At 39.7% G+C, this 25,078-nt stretch overlaps 1 long non-coding RNA gene across 3 annotated transcripts in view; it reads left to right on the forward strand.

The window, feature by feature from the left end:
* Positions 1 to 25,078, forward strand: part of LOC106015885 (uncharacterized) — a 332,132-nt gene that overhangs the window by 258,458 nt on the left and 48,596 nt on the right. For all 3 annotated transcript variants that reach the window (XR_011804085.1, XR_011804087.1, XR_011804086.1), the window contains one exon: positions 20,815 to 20,930. This is a non-coding gene — a long non-coding RNA (uncharacterized lncRNA). The remainder of the gene's footprint in view (positions 1 to 20,814; positions 20,931 to 25,078) is intronic.

Below are 25,078 nucleotides of genomic sequence, written 5' to 3' on the forward strand. Positions count from 1 at the left end.
CCTTGCAGTTATATTTCAGTTCTTTCTAAAATGTTATTCAAATGTTAATGTATTACATTAAGGCCTGATAACACCTCAGGGACTATCTATGGCTGCAGCTTCTCTGTATGGACAGACTCAGTCTCCTCTGTTGGGGCATTTTCCTTGTGTTCTTCCCAAGATTTGCTGACAGCACAGGTTCTTGGTGGGTGTGGAAGACTCAAGCAGGATAAAAATGGTAGTAAAAAACATAAATCTTATTTCCTCTGCAATAGCTGGGGATGAGTTCCGTCTTCTGGCTTTGTTAGCAAGGTTCTCATGTTCATTTTGCATCAACAGGGAAGGAGAGTAAGATGGCGAGGTTAAGCATTTAATCAGCCACAACTGTCAGGAGATGTTAGCTCAAGCTCTGATGTTGTGCGTGCTTCCTCTAACACTGTCAGTGTCACTGGCATGGGTTTTACTCGTATTTTGTGCTGTTCAGATGAATACATTTCAAATTGGTCAGGTAAAGGATATGGGAGAGAAATGTTTTACCCTCCATGCAACCATTCATTAAAGAAAAGAACAATCAAGATAAACTCATGGGAATGGATGAGCTTATACTGTACAGGAACAGCACGGGGTCTCCTGTGTTCACAGACACCAGTGTGATCCCTGCAGTAAAGAGTACAGAGTTTCTCATGGAGTATTAAATGCATATTCTACCCTACCTTCAGACTGGAAAATACTAGTCACACATGAAAACTGTTCACATTTTATGTACCTAACTTGCTATGCCTTTATGGCTTGCAGGACAAACTTACGTGGAGGTCATGAAGCAAGTGGAGAAGATCTCATGCCTGGTTTCCTTGGCTCTGTCATGTACAGACCCAGCTATTTCCATTGCCCTGACATGGGTGGGATGAATGGTGATCTTTGGTTAGTGTGTGCGTCACCCCGAGTGGTGAAGAACTTCTGGAGAAGGAAGGGGAGGTGTTGGTTAAACCACGTACCCCGGGACTTGTGTACTTGTGTTTTGGTGTCCGGTTAACAAGACAGGGAAGTAGGAAAAAACTTGGAGGACCACAAGCAGAAATGTTATGAAAAACAAAGAGAAGGCATCCTGCTGTGATGATTGAAGTCGTCCCTTTTTCTTCATAATCTGCTCTGCAAGGAGCAGTCCTTCTGCTATGACTATTAGAGATGCTGCATGTTATCAGACCCACTGCCTGGAGCTCTTGGGACAAAGAGGTTTGTCTGTCTCACTAGTTACGGTCTGTTCTACTAGCGGTTGCTGGTGCGTGCTTGTGATAAAGCTCTTTGTATGCAAACAAAAAGCATGTTACGCTTTGATTCACAGGATATTAAATCTCATGTGGGCTCAAAGGAGCAATTTGCTGTGTGGCACAGAATGACCTGTCCAACTGTAGGTGGTGACCTTTATCCAAATGCAAAACCTCCTTACAAACATCTGCCTTAAATGAGGAAGATTTCTTGAAAACTAATGTTGAACACTTAAATCTGGGGAACTGTAATGCATTTTGATTAAATGAGAACACTTCCTGTAAAGTTTTGGGAACATTTCATTACCATATCACAACCTACAGTGGAAAGCAGTAGGAGTTGTTAAGCTTTGGTTACTTTTGGATTTCCTTCCCAGTTAAGGAAGCATGGATGCAGCACACCCTGGATTTGGTGCACAGGTCTCCAAGGGCTTACCTGGTTACTGAAGTTTAATGAGTGTATAAATGTCATCCAACAGTTGGATTCCGAAGGGCCAGTAAAAAGCTTGAGTTTATATAAAAAAACAAAGCTGGATCCAAAGCTCATTGAAGTCAGCAGGGGTTTCCTAATTAGGCTTTGATAGACACTAGTTCTATCACCTACTGATTTGGACATGTGTATGTGTGTCTGTTATTTCCCCAATCTATGTGTGTCACACTAAAGACAGGAGACTATCCTGTGTGCTTCTAGTATAATATATGTAATTTTTATATATAATATACAATAATTTACATATTTCACAACATTATGTATTCTGAAATAAACTGAATACCTCATTTGGCAAATAAAGAACTTCATAATGTTTTTCATCAAAGGTGCTAAATATCAAGTAGTTACTTCCATGTAAGCTCAAGTAAATGAGATTTTTTGCCTGAAGATTTGAATGACCTGAATCATCCAAATGCGTGTTTAGGGGTTTCACGTTTTGTCAGTAGTTTGTTAGTCTATAGCTACATGTGAACCTCTTTGCTAGGCTAAGCAGTTCCTTCCCGCAAGTGTTCATCCCTGCTTTTCATAGAGGGGCAGTGCAGGTTAACGTGTAGGGCCTTGGAGCAACTGGGTGGGCAGGGTAGCTGCTGCTCAAGCTGTTGTGGGCAGCAGTGATGTCTAGCTGCGGTCTTGTTTCTTTTGGATCGCTCTCTTACAAAATAATTATCAAATGGATAATATAATTCTCACCTTCACACTTTTTTTTTTTTTAAGTGATCACTGCAAACATAGTAGGATGCATTTGGAATGCTTCAGACTTCTTGTCTAGTGTGCCTTTTTCCTTAGGCTTGTTTTCCTTCTTAAGAAAGATGAATTGTTGAATATATTTACATGCTGTTGTGCTTGCAATTACATATTCGCAGATTTTTTTTTGTCTATACACAACTAGTTGGGCGTAAATACCCATTTTTAATAAGAAAGTGGCAAGATTCCAAGACATTGTTTTCTGATTTTCTGTTTATAAAAAATAATAATAAAAAAAAGTGTCATTCTCCCCAAGGAATTACAAACAGAGATGAGGCAGATTGAGGGCAAGCATTTGGTAACAAACAACTTCTGAATAATTTCATTTCAGATGCTCAGTGATGACTTTGAAAACTTTGCAGGTAAAACACAAACTTCTCAAGTAAACCAAAACACATCAGATCAACAATTCCCTGTGTGTGCATGTTCATTTTGTTACTTCTGCTTTGTTACTGTGTGACAAGAAAAATCTCAAATCATTCTGATACCCTGTTCATGCAGAAAACTTCAACAGTTGAATGTATTTCTGTTCTTAAATCAGACTTTATTTTGTTAATTAAATCTCAGATCTTGTGCAATGGTTTCTCTTGTTTTTATGAGAGGATGGTAGCATTCAGATATTTGGAGAGAAGGCTTGAGAACGAGATAAGCCCTAGAATATTGAGTCTCTTGTTCTCATTGTTATCCCACACAGCTTTGAAAGAAACTTTGGCAAACTTCTATGTGTATCTGAAAGTTTATAAGGTGTTTAAATAGCTAACTAAAGCTTCTTCCATGATGCTGGTCAAATTGGGAATAAAAGATATCTTTTTCAAATCTAAAAACTGGCATAAGAAGTGAATTCTCGAGTCTTCTTACCACCTCTTAGAACTAGCTTCAACATTTCATTCCCTGTTACCCTCTCCCTCTTCAATGCAGGGTCCTTTGTTTTAGTGAGACTGGTGGAAGGAAGCTGTCTGGAGCTGGTCTTGCCCATTGCATCTGGCTGATCTACCCTAAGCTTTGTACACTGGAACATTGTGTATCTTTTGTGGAGGAGCTGGCTGAAATAAACTGCCTTGCAGAGCTCATCCAGAGGTAGTCAGCAGGCTCCTGATCCTGTTACAGGAGCAGCAGCCATGTGGCTGTTGAATAGCTCTGTCCATTAGGCCTTACTGTTTTGGTTGTGCAGATGTAGTCAATGTTCTGAACTCTCTGTCCTGAAGTTATCATAATCTTGTTTCCTACTGCAGACTTCAGTAGAGTATAAAGTATTTCTAAATTGGCTAATCTTTGGCCAAAGTTGTCTTGGAAACCCATGCAGATCTTCTAGTGGTTTCTAACAGTCCCAGCTGTTGCTTCCCCTGTTAATATCCCATAGCTCCTTCAGGCCAGTGTCAGCTGGTAAGATATTTTGCTCGTTAGTGTTGAATTCTGAGTCCTAAAGCAGGTAATTTTTTCTTTTTTCCCTCTCAGCACATCGTGCTCATCTCCTGGATGTTGTAGTGGAGTTAAAGCAGCATTCATAACTCATCTCTCATTGCTTTGAAGAAGCAGATATAATCATAGCAGAATCAAAAAATGAATGTTAAAACGGAGGCAAAAGGGTGAAATATATTACACTGATGACATTATGGCAACATAATGAAGAAACTGAAAGGCACAAAATGAGATCTTATATTTTCCTTAAGTTTAGTAAACCCATTCTTTTGAGCTTTACGGATGTGATGAACATCAGTAAGATTGATTAAAAAAGGCTGTAGAATGTTAAAATTATACCACGTTGCTTGCAGCTCCAATATTATTCATGCTTACAATGGGCCATTATCTATACACTGTTCTTTACAGGGAAAATAATAAATTAATTGCTTTCCTCTGTTTTTACCTTGCCTAAAGCTTGTCAACAACTTGTCTTTAAAGATTGCTGCAATTACCATTTGCATAGTAAAATCGGCTTCTTCAGCCGGGCAGAATCTTTGCCATAAGCCTTGTTTCTTCTGAATAATTTGCTCTGCTTGCTTACAGCACACAACCTGCTGCAGTTTGATAGGAGCCATAGGAAAGCGAGTACCACAAGTGGCAAGGTACCAGGGACCACCTCTCGGGGGTGGCAGGGCTGGAGGGGCAAGGACAACTGAGCTGTTCCAGCTGAAGTGTTTAGAAGCCTTGCTGTTACCATTGTAACAGAAACCAAACCAAAATCTATGGCAGCTGCAGGTCACATGGCACTTCTGTGTTTTGGAGGAAGTTTGATTATTTAAGCCTTAAACCTCGTACTCCCATCTATGGGCTGCAAGGAGCTTGCACAGGGAACGAGTTCCCCTTGACTATGTACCAGAAAAGGAAAATCTGCTTTCCTTCCAACACATTTCTTCATCTAAAAGAATAATGAGAAGGACTAGAGATGATGTAAGGTTGATTTGAAGAGAAGCAAAGCTGAGGAGGAATGGTCAGGCTGTATTTATGTCTATTTAACTTAACAATAGGGTTGTGTTTTTTGGAGGAGAACGTTCACATGAGGCAAATGTAAGGGGATTAAAAAGGGAATTTAATCTTTCATCAATTTCTCTGTGGAGCTGAAAATGTTTGGGTAATTAAACTGTTTACCTATGTTTTGTGTGCCTGCTGTTACAGCTGGATGTTGTCACCCTCATTTTTTCAATGGTATAATTTACTGCATTAGCAACTTGCTGAGACTTGCAGCAAACACATCTACCCTTGGAATGAGAAGTCTTTTTGTACTCCATGCATAGGCTATAGGAAGCCTGTGAGGGAGAAGGATCATTTTGTTTCATATGATATGTACATTTTTAAATTATTTGTTCCAAGTTGTGACTGGGAAGGCAGGAGGAACGCCTCTCCTTTCAGATAATGAAGGGATACCTGGGCAAGTAAAGAGCTGTAGGGAAGGCAGCCAAGGCATTTCTCAGAAACCTGCTCCTGCTACTCTGAGTGCCTGTCTAGATACCCTGTAAACTAAAAAAGGACCGTGTCTTATTTGCATCATGTGCATGCCTCATAATTTCCTAAGGTTAACTTGGGTAGTATCTTTTCTGAACAGGAGGCTGTTGTGCTCCTTCCACTGCTTTTTGCATAGTGGTGTTGGGAGGGAAGGCAGCCCAGCCCCAGTGGGAAGGAGCATAGCAGGCACAGGTGAGCAGGGCCTCCTGCAGCTCCCACATGGCTTCACCCCATTCATAACCCAACTATTCCCTTAGTATTTGTCACTCTGTACCGCCACCTCTTTCTCCAGTTCTGTTTCACTTAGCCTTTGTGTTTTTGTTTTTTTTTTTTTTTAAACATTTCTTTACCTGATGTTTAGTAACTCCTTCCTGCACCTAAGAAAAAGAGCTGATGCTTGTCCAAGTCTCTTTGTGTAATATATATATATTTTGTCTTTACAAGAGAAGGTCTTCAGGGCAGGAATACTTCCCTACCCTGGGTGCCTAGCATAATGGATTCCATTTATGACTGGCCCTTTACATACAACTAATGGGCTTAATTAACAATATTATATGACTTGAAAGATCAATTTAAAATTAACCCTTACCACTCTGAAAACTCAAAATTAATTTCAGGAGCTGCTATCTTCAAAGGAGTCCTCTGCTTTCTGCTGAAGAAAAGCACCTTTGGAACATATCAGTTTGAGAAGTGGGCACAGTTTCTCCTTTCCATCTTCTCTAGTAGAAATAGAATCACTCACTTAGCATGTAAATGCCATAAGACACTTTCTTTTCTGTTTGTGTTAATGGTTTTCAGAAGATTTATACACAGAAGCAGACACGAAAACCACCGTTTCACACTTAACTTGCTTTCATGTGCCTCCTGATGCTTTTTGGGAAAGAGTGCCGAAGACTGCCAGTGAAATTAAACTTTTAGAAGCAGGCATAAAGAAATGAGACTTCTCAGCTACGGAAACATGGCTGTGAACATGCATGGCTTCTTTGTGAATGGAACAGCATCTAGAAAGCTAGCAAGCCAGAGTGATGTGAGTCAGACCAATCTATTTACTGAAGCTGGGCAGGGTAAGAAATGTATTAACGCACAGTAAATATCTGTATGTATTTTAGTGCTTTGAATAATCCCCAAGGAACAGTAGTGCTGAGACACAGTGCCACACCAGTCTCTGCCCTGGGCTAAGGAAGAAGAAGGAAAGAAGCATGGGACCCTGAACAGTTTATGCAAAACCTGAAAACCAAACCAAAATAGCCCAGCAGATTCACAGTGAGCATCCTGGGCAAAGACAAGCCTGAGCCAACCAAATTCCTTTTTATCCTGATATGATGAGATACTTGCTAGGTGGCTTTGCAGATATCTCCTCTAGGCTGTGGCTGCAATTCCCAGCAGGACTGCTAATGCGATATCACACTGAGAGATGCCCGCGCAGCACCGTACAGGGGCCTTGAAATGCTTGAAATACGAACCAGGACTTGCTGGTACGGTGTCTGATCTTGATACAGTTTGAACCGGTAGCTTTTTAAAAATTATTTTATTTTTTGCATTACATTTATATTAAGAAGGGAAATTTGTGTTTTTTGCTGTTAAAAGCTTGTATGTATTTTTCATGTGGAGGCAGACTTGATTTCAGCACTTATTTACTAACCTCAAAGTGTTTTTTTAGTGTGTTTCTGTGTTACTGTGTATGTTATTCTACATTATTTTCTCCCTACCAACAATCATACAGAAAACAGTTCAATTATTCATTTCAACAGACTTTGCGAAGTAAGAAACAAAGAAAAACTTCTATGGAGTATACTCTATTATTATTTTTTTAATTAAATATACTTTTCAGTTGCTCCTGACAAAACAGAAGCAAAACCTACCAAACAGTGGCTGAAACTTGAAGCCCAATCTGTTTCTATTGTTAAATTGAAAAATACTTGGTAACTTCTAAAACTTGTGAGAAAAGCTGTCTTTTCAACTGCAGCCAGCTCTGAACCAGCTGTGCTCCACCGTGGGCAATGCCATGCTGATTTTATTCCTCGTGTTTTGGAAGGTAGGAGTCAATGAGATATGCAGGCTTTAAACAACACCATGTGGTAGCATTGTACAAAGATACTAATTAAGGTAAAATGATTCTGGTAGAGATCATGCAGGCACATAAAAGGGAGTAGTCCTGGGGAAATAGAAGAGTTTATGAATACTTATTTGGATTTATTGCATCTACAAAACACATTAGAACCCTAAAAAATGCCATACCTATAAAACTGAATGAGCAAACAAACTGTATACAAAGGTACTTAAGGTTGCTGAGGGCCACCTTCTTGAAAGAGAGAAAATAGGAGGAAAGAATTATATGTTCTTTCATGCTGCAGTGGTGCTGACAGTCATTTATTTGAGACTCTGAAAGCTTTTATTCCTCCTTGCATGTTGTATCAATACTCATCCAAGCTTCGGCACCTCATCCTCAGCACAGGAGCCTTGTTGCAGCATTTATTTTATTTTATTTTATTTTATTTTTTTACTACTTCGGGGAAGCTACTTCACCTTTATGTCAATGAGGATATTGCTAGGGGTTTGTTCAGCAGCTGATCTGTGCAGAAGCTCAGCAGCTCAATTATTTATGCTCCCTTTTAAGGGAGATGATCAAAGTAGTAGATGGGGAGCTGGGAGTGCACCAAACCAAGGAGGAAGCAAGTGAATGTGGACAGGAGCACAAGAAAATTTCCTTTTCTTCCTTCAGTCTGATCAGAGTGTAAGGAAGAATCAGGCTGGAAAGCAGCTGGTTTGTAGTCTCTGTGCGATGGGAAGCTCTGGCTGGTGACGATGACAGAAACTTGTAATGAGAGGGCTCACGGCTCTCTTGTGTCCACATATCCCTGAAACCTTCTGTGCTGGGAATGAAAGGGGAAAGGAGAATGCTGGTGTTTGGGTTTAGTTTTAAGTGACGCTGGTATGGTACAGGAATATAATTACCTACTGTAAGCCCTATTTTCACTTCTCCCAGTGTTGGTTTTGTTTTACAGAAGTGTGAGTGTAGGCTGCATTATGTATTTGTGTCAGGGTAAAATCTGAACTTTAGGAGCTCGTTAGCTTGTGCCAGTTCTCTCTGTTCATGGCTTTTGAGGACCAAGAGGACCACCGTGTTCATCCTGTCTGCAGTCCCGCAGGTGATAGGTTTCATGCAGCAGTTCTTGGAGCCAGCCAGTTACTTCCAGCACAAGTGAACTGTAATTTCATGGCTTCTGCAAGAGCTGTTGCCAAATTTAACTACAGCATTTTACAGATGAAGGATAAACTTCTTCATGAAGCACTTCTTCCCTAACAGTACAAAACCTTTGAAAACAAACCATATGTGCCATGCTGTGCAATTATTATAAACAAACAAAGCCCAACAACAACAAACAAACAAAAACCGTACCAACCTGTTTAGAAATGTCTGTTGTATTTTTTGGGCGTAACCCATGATGAATCAAGAATTTAATTCTTTCAGATCTGGTGACATCTAAGCTTTGGACTGGAGAGTTCTGATATACTTGGGCTCTTCTAATGCCTCTAGAAACTGTTTTTTGTAAGTACTGCAAACTGTTGGCATTTCTGGCCTTCAGCAGATCTATTTCCTTATTAGTGTGTTTTGGTTTTCCTTCTGTTTTGTTTTGGATTACATTTCAAATCTACACATCTGATATAGTTTCATATCTGTTTTGTAGGTGGCAGCTATTTAATTCAGGAGAAAACTGTCTGCTCTGGAACTCTGCAGCTCAATTACTAGTTGTTTCTAATAGAGATGTTATAGGAATTGATACCTACTGCTTTCTCTAATGATTCTACAATTCAAATTGCATGTAAAATATTTTTACTTTACTATGAAAAGTATTGCCTCCTTCCTACACTAAATTGTATTGCTACCTGAAACTTAACATTCTCTTATTAAATGCTGGAGTGTTTCAGATGTTTCATATATTGGCTTCCTGAAGAAATGAGCCCTCTATAGTTTTAGTGTTCTCTCCTGCATTCAAATGCTTTCCCATATTTTATAGTAACTTTGAAGCATTGTTTAAACTAATCCCTCTGCATAAATTGCAAACCATGAATATTTCACCATGAGGAAAATAGTCAAGTAGATCTTTAAAGGGGGAATATGAAGATGGGCTGGGATGAGAATGAGCAATAAAAGCTTTTCTGTCTAATGAACATCTAAGCTTTCTGAAAATATTTTTCTCAGAGCAGAGATGTAAAGTTCAAACCTTTGAATGATTTGTGAACTGAATCTAAAAACAGTATGCACTAGGTTAATCAAAATTCATTTAGATATCGACATTTTACACTTGGAACAAAGATTAAAAATACCCTACAATTTTGAAGTCCAAATGAAGAAATGTGTTGCTATATGTCAATACATGACTTTCCAGCAACTTTGTTTTTCTGCTTTTTTCTTCTAGAGCAGAAAATTCATCAGAACAATTAAAAAAGTAAATCATAAAACTGCTTTCACAAAATGATTAGCAAATAAGCATCTATTAAGAATTCCTTAAAAATGAGAGTAGCTCTGGCTGAGATCCTTCGGAAAATGATGCAAAACCATTTGGCCAGTAACTAAGAAGTTATTGTCTAGCCTCTCCTTTGGTGATTCCCCCCAAAACCACCTGTATGTTTTAATCTTGGATGTTTGGTAATGTTTTCATGTTAGCTGCTACAATGTATGCATAGTTCTTTGCCTAACCAAGTAATCTTCTGTAGTCAGTCACACGAATACTACCAAATATCAGACGAGATCTTTACAGAATCAATGTAATATTACACGGGGAATTGCTTCAGCCAGGAAGAATCTCTCCTGAACCTCGCTGGAGGAATTGCTGATGCCTCCCCCTTCCCAGCAGCAATATATGGCACTCAATTTAGCATAGGAATCAGCTCATCAAATCACTTAGGAAGACAGGTGCTTATGTGCTGCTGAATAGAAGCTCTTGTCATTGCCTTTTCTTCCTTCATCTTCATGCAGAGAAGCAGAAAGGAATTTCACCGTTTCCCAGGAATGCTGCAGCTGATGCCAATGCAAGGAGCCTTGTTATTAGGGTGATTGCCTGTCAAGTGCGCTCACTCTCAAGCTGCAATGACCCGATGCTAAACACTTCGAGCATCCAATGTCTGTCATGCAATTATTTATTTGTACGCTACATTCCTACCATGCATTTCAATCAATATTTTACTGAATCGGAGGCATTGTCCAAAAAGCTGAAAGCTATACGTTTTGTGTTAATTGACAATGTAATGTCTGAATTTAGAAATACCTGGCATGAAGAAAATGTAAACCAGGATGATTGTGTGATTAAATAGTTGACTTTTATATTGTATATTAGTCATGCCATCATCCAATTAAAAGGATAATGGAAACAATAGTGATTTTTAATTTTTAAACCAGTGTGGGCTGCATTAAAGGGATTATGGAGCTTTATTAAGTAATTTGCATAATGTAATGATCGAGAATAGAATCTGAGTCAAAGCTGAGCTGCACATGGTAAATTAGGCAACTTTTAATTTCTTCTTGAGATAACTTCGGACAACAAATTTTCAATATAAAATGCAACGGGAGCGTCTCCAAGTTGCAAAGATGTTTGCAGAGCATGGTTGTCATTTGTGCTCTTCCAAGAATTCCTTTCAGGCCAGGTTTTGGCTTTAGCATGTGAGTATTTAGGTCAGGATGGCTGGCTGCGGGTTGTGTGCTTTACTCTACTGGACTCTTTCTTCCACTGAGGCTGATATAAATAATTGTGGCTCCTCAATGTCAACAGCTGCCCTTTATCTGCTGCAGCCTGCTCTATGCAACTGTTGCTTACTACCATTAGTGAGCCTTATTCTTGTAATTAACCTGGTGATCTTCTGCGAGATGGATAAAAATATAGCAGTGTGGCCTCTGATGCCATTGGCAAAGGTCAAAGGAGTTGAATGTGGATGTTTGCCTATGTGACCGAAGAGCATCAGGCACAATTCAGTGAAATCTGAAGCGCCATGGGAAAGGTGTTGCATCTCTCTCCTATCTCCTTCGACATTGACAATAACTACTGCTCAGTCTATTCAGTTTAGTTCTGTTCCTTACCAGACAGGATATTTCAGGTATTAGGTTGTTAGTGCAGTGGAGCTGACGTTTTTATAGCAAGGCTTTTCGGTCTTGCTTGTATGAAAGTCTCAGCCCTCACATAAATCTTGTCAAAGGCAAAATGTTTTATATGTTGCATAAAATAGCTGCACATCTGCTGTTTTTAATGTTTGCACATTCAGAACTCGTTTTTATGAAGAAAAAAAAAAGAAAGAAAAAAATGAAAGAATTACATTTTGTAATCCAACATTTTAGATTTGTTCTATAACTCTTTAAAATTGTCTGATATTTTTATTCTGAAATTTCCTGATCATTATATCATGTCACAGGGATCATGAGTGAAACTGACTGGCAAGGGCCAGATTTATACCGGTACATTAATTACCTAGATTAAACGATCCCAGTGCTCAACTGTATCACAAAAGAGAGAAACAAGCCTCTTCGTTTTTAACAGGAAATCCCTTAATGCAGCAATAGATTTATAGCTTAGCTTCTCTAAATTCATCACTCAGAGTTTTGGTGGTTTAACACAAAGATGGTCACTCTGGGGATACCTGGCTGGAAGAGGGTCTGAAATAGTACTCCTTGAAGGGCATGATTTAAATGGCTTCCTCAAGTTGCAGGGGAGGCGTTTGTAAAGAAGCCCTAATTATATCTAAAACTAATTGAAATGTAAAGCTGTTTTTCCTGATATCCTATTGCATTTGACAGTCTCTTTCCTCCTTCATTATTATATGTGAATATAAGGAAGAAAAAGAATGGGCTACTGGTCCGATTTTTTTATTTAATTTCTGAGGCTGATACTGCATATTTGTCAGTGTAGAAATGCTAGTACTATAAAGAAGATACAAACTGCCTGAGCTTATCTGTACAAACAGATACAAAAATAGAAATGCTCTCTTTCCATGGAGCTCTGTTGGATGGTAGGATGCATTTTGCAGAACCCTGACTTTCAGAGCAGTGATACCACCTCCTTCCCTGCTCTCACCAGCAGCTGATAGCTGTAACTTGGAGGTGTCAAAGGACAGGGACATGGGGATCAGTGTCCTCTGTGGTTTGTTCACAACTCAGAAGACTGAGAAGTTCTGTGCAGCCCCAGTATTTTAAAGCGTATAATAAGCGAACTGTTCAGCGCTATGGGAAAAAAAAATGAGCATGCCTGGATGTGTCCTATTACAGATATAGAAAGCAGGTGAGAAATGACCATTACAGTCTAAAAATAAAGCATTGCCTGAACATGGCAAGAGCCATGTTAGAGGAAGATGTCTGCAGAATAAGCTATGTGTGATTTTTGTGCACAAAGACCTTGATTCTGGCTGCAATTGCAGGGATTTCACAACATGAGGTGTTGGGGGAAAAATGGGGAAAATCAAACAGGTAAAGTTATAATGGGGATGTAAAATGGATACAGCCTGGAGGAGAAGGTAGCAGATCTTTGTTGTATAATTCCATCAACAAGCTGCAAGTCTGACTGGGACTGGTGGTATAGTAGGTTCACAGCTCACTGAACCTTATTTGTGTAGGTATTTATTTGAGAGAGTGAGGCAGTAAGAGAGAAGATGCCCAAATGTGGGCTGTGCTCTGGGTCACCCTAGGGAAGGAGGGAAGAAAAGCTCTGGGGAAAGGTGAGGAGGGGCAGCAACGAAAATTCTGGTTCCCAAAATGATACTGCCTGGGACTTTCTTTTCCCAGACAGTGGGCATAGCTGGCTGTTGAGTGACGGATGTCCTGGGAATTTGTTTCATTGGTGTTGTGATGTGAATAGAGTAGTTCAGTTGGAGGGACCAACAAAGATCCTTGACTCTGACTGCCTGACCACCTCAGAGGTAACCAAAAGTTGAAACATATTAAGGGCATTACCCAAGTGCCTCTTGCACATTTACAGGCATGGGGCATCAAACCCTTCACAAGAAAGCCTGTTGCAGTGTTTGACCACACTCATGATCTAGAAGCTTTTCCTGATGCCCAGTGTGGACAGCTGCTGTCCCCTGGTGCTGTGTTGTGCCATTCCCACATGTTCTGGCCGTGGTTACCAGGGAGAAGAAGTCGGTGCCTCCCTCTCCGCTTCCCCTCCTCAGAGAGCTGTGGGAAGCAATGAGGGCCCTTCTTAGCTTCATTTTCTCCCAACTAGACCATTCAAGTGTCCTCAGCCTCCCCTCATAGGACCTGCCTCCCAGAAGGAACACATTTGCACTCAGCTCTGTGTTAGCCAGGCATGGGCTGGAGTTTTATGCTTTCCTTTTAATCTTGTTCCAGCCTGGCATCAGTCTCAGAGTGAAGAATTGAGGACACCAGGGACTGCAGACAGTTTTGAATAGCCTTGACCTGATTCGCCTCATCCTTAGAAAAATACAGATATCACCCAGGGCACTGAAAATTTCAAATCAATGATTTCAAAGTCACATCAACTCTTAGTGACTTCAAAGGAAATGGGACTTGACTGCTTTTACTCCTCATCCTAAGAGTACATATTGGATTTCTCATACCACTCTCTTCTGCTCCCACAGCTGATAAAGCAGTGGTGCCATACAGTGCTTCTCTTCATAACTGCTAGCCCCACAGCAGTGCCATACAGCGCTCCTCTTCATACCTGTTCGCCCCACAGCAGGAGAGCAGGTGGTTTGTGAGCAGTAGGGGAATCGAGTAGGGTTCGATCTTAGAAACAGTCATGTTGGAGGCACAGCAAATGGATGACTTCCCACAATGAAACATTTGGGCAATCCATTGCCATCTGTCTTTATTTTGCAAACCCACTCAATTGGCCGACACATTCAAAATATCACGGCAATGTATTTCTCAGAGAATCTAAAAAAAAAAAAAAAAAAGATATAAACCTGATAAAATTACCTATATGTTTTTTTCCCTGTTCAAATTTCTTGACGTTCAGATTACTGTAACGTTTTGTAAACGAGGCTTCTCTTGGACCAAAAACCACTCCACAGTGGGAAGTGTAGATGTATGGTACCTTTCAGAAATGCTGTAATTTTGTTAGGTAACCAAATAAACTATGATAATGAACTACTTCTTCCAAGTAGGCTGAAAGGTAATGACTCAACTCTGTGTCATATTTATTTGGGTATGGATGGTCTAGCACTTAAAGTGGTAGTATTAGTGCTTGTGCTCAGCTAGCTTGCTCCCTCCCTTGCCTAAAACGTGGAAGAAATTTCTATTTTCTTTTCATTTACATCATCTGAATGGCTGTGCCCCAATTTATTTGTTTGTTTATTTATTTATTTATTTATTTATTTATTTATTTATTTATTGGTGGGGCACATTCAGAATGGATGGCAGCCAACACAATTGAGCTGTAATTCTCTCTCATCTGACTGCCTTCTGTCTTAGAGGGTATTACTGGGCAGTTAAGAGGTAAGGAGGATAAAGGAATGTGCTACTGGAGAATTAGTAATCCTTTAAGTTTCTTGAAGGATGGGCAACTTGAAAAAAAATGGTTATTCCAAAAGAAGTATTTTCCTGTTCTTGCCTAGTTGCCTAGTTGCTTTGCATCTTCATGCACCAATTTATTAAAAAAAAAAAAGTTTTTCTTTGTATCTTGCTTATGGTATTTTGCTGTAATTGCATTTAAATAAGACAGAATTCTCTGAAACAAATGAAAGATTCTTGTGGCCATGCAAATATCTGCTGATAAATGCCCTTGAGACCTCTGAGCTTTGTGTTTGTGTTGTATGCTCCCTGCACTGGGCACTGTTCCCCTTACTGCTACAATTGCCTAAAAAAACAGGTTCTCCCCCTTACAGTTTTGATCTTACTTAACATTTTCAAAATGAAATATTCTAAGGAAAGCTAGCCAAAGATATGAAGGAGAACTGTTTCGGGGAGTTTGATGGAAATCACATCAGGTAATCTTCAGTTTTCATAGACTGTTGTTCTCCCATACCAGTTAGGTATCCGAGTATAAAACTGTTGTTTTCTTCAGAGGAGTGCTGGCAGCTATTTTTACACGTCTGATTATTCTAGTATTCTTTCCAGTCACCTCCCGTTAGTTCTATTACACTTACTGTATGGTCAGATTTAACGCTTTGGAATGCAGATTAAGTTATTTCTATCAGTAATTCCATTTTCTTCATGCTGTACTACAGTGTTCAAAGTGGGCACGTCCAGAGCGCTTCTCAGGCAGTGCCCTCTCCAATGGCAACGTCGAGCCCATTGTAAACTTTGTCTTCCAATGCTTCAAATGAATTTATCTATGCAGCATTAGTAAAGAGCCCGCTATTATATTTCTAAGGAGAAGATAACTGCCAGCAACCTTTTAAAAAAAAATAAATAAAAATCTCGGTTCCACGCCTAATGATACAGTTTTAAGATCTAATGCCTCTAAACCTTCTAGGAATGAAGTGAAATGCTGTGTAAATCTGCTGAAAAGCAAGGTAATCCTTCCGTTTCGCTGGTGTCTGGGAACCATGTCTGTCTCTCTAGAATTTGCAAGATGCTGGACATTAAATCCATCACGCTGAGAGCTTTGAATCCTGCCTATCTTGAGTCTTGGAGGACGATAGGAAGGAGGAGGGGCGGTGAACTATGGAAGGAAGTAACCTTTGGAAATATAATCTTTAAAAAAATTAACTTCTAGAAAAATAGTTAACTTTAAAACTCCCTGGAGTTAGAACGGTTACTACAGCTGAAGTGGGAAGCAGAAATGTCTCCCTGTGGGAGTTCTGTACCACCCTGATGTGCAACACCTTTATGAGGAGTGTGCAGCTGCAACACTTACAGAGGTCACACTTGTCAGAGATAACCTCGAGTTGCATGGCTGCGAAGGCCTGCATCTAGCTAGAAGGAGGAGATTGTGCACTTCTGTTTGGTAAATTCTGAGCTTAATTATTGTCCAAAGGAAGAACACATCCAGTTGTGCCATTTGTCAGACCTCCGGGTGGCTGTCTTGGCGTGTGGAAAATACTCTGGAAGGTTAAAATGTTTAGAATACTTTTAAAAAACCACCACCAACAACAAAAAGCACAACCACACAAAATCATAGACCTGGTGCAGTCTCTAACCCTGTTCAAATATGCAATAAAAAGCTTATTTTGTACATCTTTCACTTTTAGACAGCTAGGGAAATTAATGCTCTAGCCTGAGGCCTCTGTGTTAATGACCCCTAGCTATGCACTGATGAAAGGTTTTGTATATCAAGTTGCTCCTTACTGCTGAATTTTTTGTGGAGCTACCTCCTTTTATGCTGAGATCTTTAAAACTTAAAATTGTAAATGTATCAAACATGGGCATTCTCCTGTTTCCTTCCTCCCTCTTTGCATTGAAATGTGATCATATTGGAGCAGATGTTTACTGGGGAGACGGTCTCTTTTTCAGAGTGATGTTTATGGAGTCTTAATTAGTCTGGCTAGTGTGCTCTGAAGATTAGGGTGCTCCCCATAGATACAAAATTATAAAGTAGACTTGAAAGAAAGCATGATATCATGATTTTTCCAGCTGCCTATGATTCAGTAAACATCTTCCCCATCCCCCTGCTTTGCATCTATTGTGGATTGAGAGGAAAAAGTGCCCTGACTCTGCCCAGTATTTCTGACAAGGCACTAACTTTACTAAAAAGCTCATTTGCTTTTCCAGTACAAAGCCCTTACACTGATGCAGGGGTCTGTCTGCAGAATTGCTGTTCTTCTTTCTCTCCCTTTGTTCTACCCGGCTTTCAATTTTATGGCATTATCTTAACAATCCTTGCCCAGGTCCGAGAATAGTGGGACTGCTGGTTTTGCAAAGGATGCTAGTCAAAATAAGGTACTTAAAGGCTCCATTTGACTGTAGGAGGAGAGCATGCCCCATGGATCTCTGACAGTATCTTGGTGTTTGCTTGAAGAAAAGAAGAAAGTGAGTAGAGAATTGAGCATTTTGGTTCCGTTCCGGCCTCAAAATAAGCTCAAATTTTGTTGACTCTTATAGATAAAGGTGCTTCAGACCTTATCCTGTGCACAGTATCCATTTATCAACGTGATCATTGACACAATGAAAAACCACTTACAAAGCAAACTTGAATATGGGCCAGAGGAAACTGAATCCAAGCATGAGAAAATTTATAGCTCCTGAGGCCAAGAAGGACCCTTCAGGCTGCTTAGTTTGACCTCCTGCTGAGTGATTCATGTTTATATGGATCTCAGCTTATTTTCCTAGTAAAAATGGCAGTTCTTTTTGTCCTTTGCATCAGCTGTAGGATAGCTATTAACCTCTTTAACAGGTAACAGGTAGTTTGGTGGAGCTTAGAATGCTCTGGAAGGCTGTGTGTACCTCTGGGATAGGCTGGCATTTCTTTCTAACACAGCAATGTCTCAGCTACAGAAAGTATCAGGTGAGGGGGATTTCAGGGTATTTCTAATCAACTTGCACTAAATGAGGTCCTTGGCTTAAATGAATCAAGACACGAGTGCTAGCACAAATCTTACAGGTAGGAAGTCTTGCATTTAATTTACAATCCTTAACCGTAGTATGAAGATGGACTTAATTTAGAACCAGATCATGATTGTTCTTAACATCTTTTTAATTACAGTTGTTCCTGTTGGAATGGGCGGTGGTGATTTTAAATGTGAAGTGCTTTGTTTATTGGATGTGAACAGAGCTCAACTCAATTTCTTTTCCGAGAGTATTTGTGGGATGCTTTCTAAAGCACTGTGCAAACATTAATTCATTTCTGATTATCAAAGTTGTGTTTTTGAACACCATTTCCTTTGATCGACCTACAAGTATGTTTGGTTTATTTGTGGGGGAGCATAACAGCAAAAAGATGGTATTTGGTTTAGTTACATTGACTTGCTGATCCTCTGCCTCGTTAAGATTCTAGCCAAGTGAATAATATTAAAACTGGGGCTAAACAAGGACTTTCTTATATCTTTAATTGATAGTCTGCTTTAGAAACTTGTTTACATTTAGTTTGCTTGCACAAGAATCTTATGATACTCTTCACAGACTTCCGGATCCCGGGATAATACAATATATTGATTTACTGACTGAAATTAGAGACTCAAAAACATGCTTTAATAAGGCCAGTTGGTTTTGCATGTTAACAAAACGAACATGATAGGCAGAACACTCAGCAGTTAATCACTGTTAATACCTCTGCTGTTCATACAGGTAGTACTAATTGATGTGTTCGGAATACAGCTCGTTGTCAGGAATTTCATATTAATTTAGAACTGAATGCAGAATAAAAGCTCAGTGCTCCAGGACTAGACTTCAGCATGTCTGTATCACTGTACACTACATGTTCTGGGTACAGGAAACATAAGCGACTGAGTTGATTGCACTTTTGCTTTAATGTTCTTTGTAGCATAATGAGTGGAATGTGAAAAGGGGAGTTATCTGAAGAACTGCCTGAATTAATGCAATATTGTGGTTTGAGACTGCAAATGAGAGCTGCTCAGTGGCTGGACAGAACAGCGTGCAGCACCGTCCTGTGTGCGTACTCGCGAAGGATACGCGTTTGATCCTGAAGCTCTGCTGGCTCCTGTGTCACCTTCACCCCGAGCTGCTCATTATCTCAGTGCTGATTTAGTTCTGAGGTTTGGATGAATGCTGCCATGCTCCTCCCACCTGTAACAGCAAAGAAGTATCTTGTTTTGATATTCATTCTTTTCTTTGTCTGTCAGTAATCAAATACTGCTGCTCTTCAAATTTGCATCGTCTCATCAGCTTTAAAATTAATACATCTTTATGATGGGTGGGTGAATTTATGTCTCAGTTGTTTCAGGCTTCTGGCAGACTTAACTAATAAACAGGTTACATGTTGCTTGACAAGCATATGCAGATGATGGGTACTCCATGAAATTTATATTAAAAATTAGTTTTTGGAGAGCAACCTACCAGTAACTACTGACCATTTCAGCTGCTGGCTTCTGGTTCTGCTTGGTCTGTTTCTTTCTGGACAGCAGAAGAGCCTGGCAGCAGCTTTCTTGGGAAGCCTGGAAAGATGCGTCTTTGTTCAGGGTGTGCCTTGAGCATCGCTGCCTGCTTCAACTCTCAGGAGTTTATACCGTTGATTAAATTCTAAACAAATAAATAGTTGCCATTTTAATCACAGCTATGTTCAGGGTTCTATGAAGAGGTGGTTTTGACATTTTTCACACCTCAATGTTTAATTAAAACACACTTGAAAACAAATAAAGAATTGGGGATGACATTTTACAGGAGGAGTTACCTGAGCTCTGTAATTCCTCTTAAGCAGAATTAGAAGGCAGACTTTTGGAAGCAGATCTTTAGGATGTGGATGAAATATACTATTTTGTGGCTCCAAGACACCTGTAAGAAGAAGTCCCAGCAGAAGCTAGCAGAATAATCAATACTGTAAGCAAAAACTTTGGACAGTACAATATAAGCTTAAAAAGTGGCAGGTATTGCCAAAATATTTTGAATAGATTTCATTTTCAAAGCTAACCCTTCCACACCCCAGCGCTCTGCACAATCAATACCATAAATTAACATGCAAAACTGTCAGAAAAATGACAGATGAATCTATAAGTGGTGTGAGCTGACGGTGTGGCTGCAGCTGAAAAGAAATGTGAGCTTCTCTAGCAGTTCTGTCGGACATCTCTGTTGTAGATTTAGGGTAATTTTTCTACTCCTGGGGTTAGTGCTGTGTCATTTGTGACACCATGGAATTCAATTAGGCTCCATCTACATTAAGACGGCACTTGATGAAAACGATGGTTTTTAGTGTTGTCCACAGATGTCATGTAAAGCGAATCTATCAAACTGTAATTGGAAGAGAAATCAAGTCTTAAATAATTCTATGTGGCATCTTCGATTATTTTTAATGGAGGATTTTTTTCAGGCTAATTCAGCTGAGAAAATAAAATGGACTTGATTTAAAAACTCTTTTAATAGAGGTAGATTCTCTGTGAAGAGAGGGATACAGACCCTTACAACCACGCATCCCTCAGCATAGGCCAAAGGACACTTTGCTTATAAGTGGTATGAAATAAGAGGCTGCCATGTGGTGATGGCAGTGTTTTAAAAGCATGTCTAGCTAGAGCATGAGTTCTGACACTTCTGGAGTTAGAAGAGGCAGTTTTGCTAATCATGGTTTGTTAGGGCTGACAAGATGCTTACTGTATGTTTTGATTTTTGCTTTATGCTCCCCTTTTGCCCTGGTTGCTTGACTGCAAGGCAGAGTTGGCTGATACTAATAGGCATTTAATAAAATAATCATGACAGAATAACCACCACACTGGTATGTACCATAGCCCATGTTACATTCTTTAGGTTTTCTTATAATGGCCATTTATACTGATGAGCTTGTGTTATGATGTGAAATAACAGACCCTTACCTGAGTCCCTTTTACACTGCTGAGGTACTCCAGGAATCTGTTGCTACACCTGAGGACAGATCCCTACCTGAGTTCAAATGGCTGCAGAAATGCTGACAGCAGTGGAGTGAAATGAGGGCAATTCTCATCAACGTCAAGACCAAGTTAAGGTGAGTAGCTCTAAATCCTAACTGCGTTCATGGGTCAGAAAAATCCCAACTCTATTTCCATGAAACTGAGGCAGTGAGATGCTCAATGAATTGCTAAAATGAAAATCTGGCAGACCAGAAACTTGATCCTAGTTCTTTCTGACAGTTAAAGGGATAAATCTGGACTACCTTTCTCTCTATTACAGGAGAAAATCTTCAAGTGCAAAGCAGATTTCCAATAGCTAGAGCATGTTCAGAGCACAGTGAGGTCCAACATTGCTGATGCACTGACTTGCAGTTGGGTTCTGCTATGCATATGCCTGACCTATACTTGCCAGAACAATTATTTTTCCAGTGATCGCACTTTTCTTACTACCAGATACTTAGAAACATACTAGATCAGTCCCTGAAGTAGATTGCAGAAGCAAACTTGATGGTAAATTTGGTAGATCTTGTTTAAGACGAGGGATCCCCCATGTAGGAAATCTGCCATATCTAACTCTGATCTTATTTAGTCTTCCTTGTACAGCCCTCTTCAGCCAGGTGTGCCAAAGGCTAAGTAACGTGTCATTGAACTTGCTCAGAAACTTTCAGCATTTGACCTGTATTAAAAACTCTGAAAACATATCAAAAAACAAAAAACAAAACAAAACAAAAAAAAAGTGCTCTTTGACGTGAAGATTTTACGTTATTATAGTCTTGGAATTTTTTGTTAAGTGGGTGTGATTTTTTTTTTGGTCTTTTTTTTTCATGGCTTTATCGTTTGTAGCTTGAAATTAGTGATAAGCCTCTGATTTAACCTCCCTGAAAGAATTACGACTCTTAAAAGTACGCTTATCCTGTTTACTGTCTGTTTTCATGGCTGCATTTTAGTCTGTTTTCCGATGGTAGTCTACATTTTGATACATACAGTACAATCAAGGGAACATATTAACATACCCAGAGTGAGGGAAGGCATTTACCCTATACTGATGTAATGTCTGTTGTAATTCAGAAAACATTATCTTAAAAACCACAGCTGCACATCATATTTTTCATATCAGTCTTCCAGGCCTGATTATTCTTCAATTTGTACCAATGTAAATTAGCAATAAAACCGTTGAACTCATTTGAGCTCTGCTGGAATAAAAGTGGTATAGGACAAAAATAACTGGTGTTTAGAAATAATTGAAACACTAAAATAAAATTTATACATTTAAAATGTATGTTGACTTGAGAAAAGGTCCTGGAGATTAAATCAGTAGACTTTTATTTAAAAATATACATACATACAACTCACACATGTATATAGTCTGGGATTTTCATTCTCATGCTTGTTGTTTCACAGAAAAAAAAAAGGCTTTATTTCAGCTTTTTTGGAGTACCTCTTCTGCATTTATTTTTATATTGTTTTGTAAAAGTACATGGACATTAAATCAGTTTCTCAGTGAAAACCAGATTGGAAACCACTTGAGTGGGTTTCTCCAATGTCCTTTTATTCATGAGGGTTAAAAACTGGCAATCCACCATCACATTCAGAAGCAATCCAGCTCAGTTGTCATGGAGATAGCCAGGACGTTAGCGATCTGTTTTATTATTTAAAAACCACTTCCTTGTGTGCTGCTTCTTCGCTCTTCCTTGATCCTGAGATCCATCAGGCTCTGAAAGTGTAACGTGCTCTTGAAAGTGATTTGCCTTTTTAAAAAATTCCTTTGGCAGGAAAAATATTGAGTCAGGGCACACATCACCCCTCAGCTCTGAGCCTTAGCTGAGCTGCCTGTGCCCTTAGGTTTCATGCTGGAGCATGCTGTGGACCTCAGTCCATGCATATGAGCAGTAGTGCACGAGTGCAGAGTGCTTTGTCAGTTTTGATGCCCCTATGTTCCTACGTGCAATTTACCTGGTTTGGGAGGCAGGGTTACGCACTTGCTTGTAGACTGTATCAGTGGTGGAGCTTGATGTGCCCCCACATCCCAGACCCTGATTTCCCTGGGGAGTGTTAGGTTTTTCTGCCCAGGGAGAGGAGCTACTCCTGGCTGATTGCTGCTGGTTGAGCTGGAGAACTTGGGATGAGCCTTACTTTATGTGATAAGGTTAAATGTTTAATGATATCTGTAATTAAGTTGTCATTAGCTCGTATTTGGTACCCTGAAGCAAACTTAATTTAAAGCTTGAATTACCAAGACTGCTTATAGTTGACAAAAAGAACCTATAATCCTATATAAAAAAATAGAATAAAAATGAAACACCAGTCCCAAAGTATGAAAGATGTTTTCAATGCATAAATAGTGCACGAGGTGTTGACAAGTTTTAAAACAAATAAAAAAACAAACCATAGAACTTGGGGGGAGATAAAAAGGAAAAAAAAAAAAAAAGTATGTGTGTGTGGAAACAACCAAACAAAACCTCTTCATTTATGGTACCTGTCCTTGAAAGGTACCGTGTAATGTTTCCTTATTTATTCATTCCACTCCACTTTGCCCTCTGCCATTATGCGGGCTCCAACAAAGAAGGTGACCCCCAAGTGTTCAAAACAAGTCTGGAGTAATATACTAATAAAAATTCATGTGGTGGCTTTTTTTTTTTTTTTAAATAAGAAAAAAGCAAAGCTCAAATCTTTGTTCAAGGTCCATTAAGATGTACAGATCATTCTACAATACTTTCATTAGCAGATTCCTTGCTTGAAAAAGGCCTGCCTATTGTGTGATGAATCCCCAACAGTATTATTGACTGTCTTGTCCTCTCCAAAGGTAGAAGATAAAAGAAATAGTAGCATGGTGGAAGGATGATAGCTCTTAAGTTTCATATGCAGTCTAGCATATGATGTGCATTAGCTCTTGGCAAACTCTATTTGACCCCGTCTCCTTTGGCCATTCGATATCATTGAAGGGGTCCATAACTCACACTGGAAGTAAATGAAAATGCTAGCAAAGGTCTACATCAGCTTATGATATAATACTGGAATCTTAAACAGAGCTCTTCGAAGGCTACTGTGATGAAGTAAAGGGCAACGAAAAATAGAGGTACGTGTGAACTTAAGGACTGGAATAATTTATCATGCATGAAAACCCTTGTGCAAGAAATGATCATTTCAAAGGGGACACTTACATTCTAGCAGGTCTTTTCTCAGCTTTAGGGGCTAAGGGACTAATGTTGCTTAGGAACATCCTGAATATTTAAACACTGGTTTAAATTAAAATACTGCAATTCAGTTAATGAATACCAAGCTCTGAAACTCATCTGTGGACTAGTACCTTGTCTAAAGGCTGTCTTGGCTTGCAACGGTATGAAACCATACAGGAGCAAGTTCTCAACTGTTCAGATAAGCTGTATGTTTATTCCTGTTTTGTTGTGTACCCATGAAAACTTGCTGACTAGTATCATACCCTTTGTATTTCGAGTACTGTGCATACTTTCAAGGCTATGTAAGCAATTGGGCAAACTGAACTGTCACGATTTGGTGCTCTACAACTTGAGAGTCTCTTCAACTGCAGATAGCAAGCATTCCTGCCTTTGAATCCAGATTCTCGGTTTTCCTCTTCACATTGACTTTGCATAATGCTGAAGAGCTGTGCAATGCTCAGTGAACTGCTGTGACTTGAAGCGTTGGAGGGCTGGGAAATTGCTGCTCGGTCTGGAGGGATGATGGACTGTGAGGATGCGTGCAACCACAGCAATACCTTTAGCTTTGCATCTTGATACTGTAATCCTGAGAGCTTCCAAGTCATCTCAAACCTATTTAACAGCTGAATTGCAAGTATTTTAATTAGGTCGGTGAGCATTTTCCAAGCAAAATATGTAGGGGCCTGCTTCCTACCCCATGGCGGCTCAAAAGAAAAGAAGGGAACAATACAGTTGACGTGACTACTTGGCACATGGCATCCTCCTCCTCCTCCAACAGCCTGTGCCTGATGTTGGAGGATAGCTCTCGCTGAATCAAGTTTCTTCTCAGGGCTATTTGGTCTGTGGCAGGTCTTTCTGATACATCCAGTTCTGTGAAAAGGATCTTTGCATCCTCAAGGAGGGTGGTTGGCTTTCAGTTGGATTTGCCTGAATGCACAAGTGCTTTTCCAGCTCATTTCTCTTCTGTGTTCTATTGAAGGCTTTCTAATTATTCAATAAACGTATTAAAATGGAAAGGAAGAAGGGAAATCTAGAAGATAAAGGGCTTAGAATCAGCTCAGAGAAAA

Source organism: Anas platyrhynchos, chromosome 19, assembly GCF_047663525.1.
Source record: "Anas platyrhynchos isolate ZD024472 breed Pekin duck chromosome 19, IASCAAS_PekinDuck_T2T, whole genome shotgun sequence".
Taxonomy (NCBI): Eukaryota; Metazoa; Chordata; class Aves; order Anseriformes; family Anatidae; genus Anas; species Anas platyrhynchos.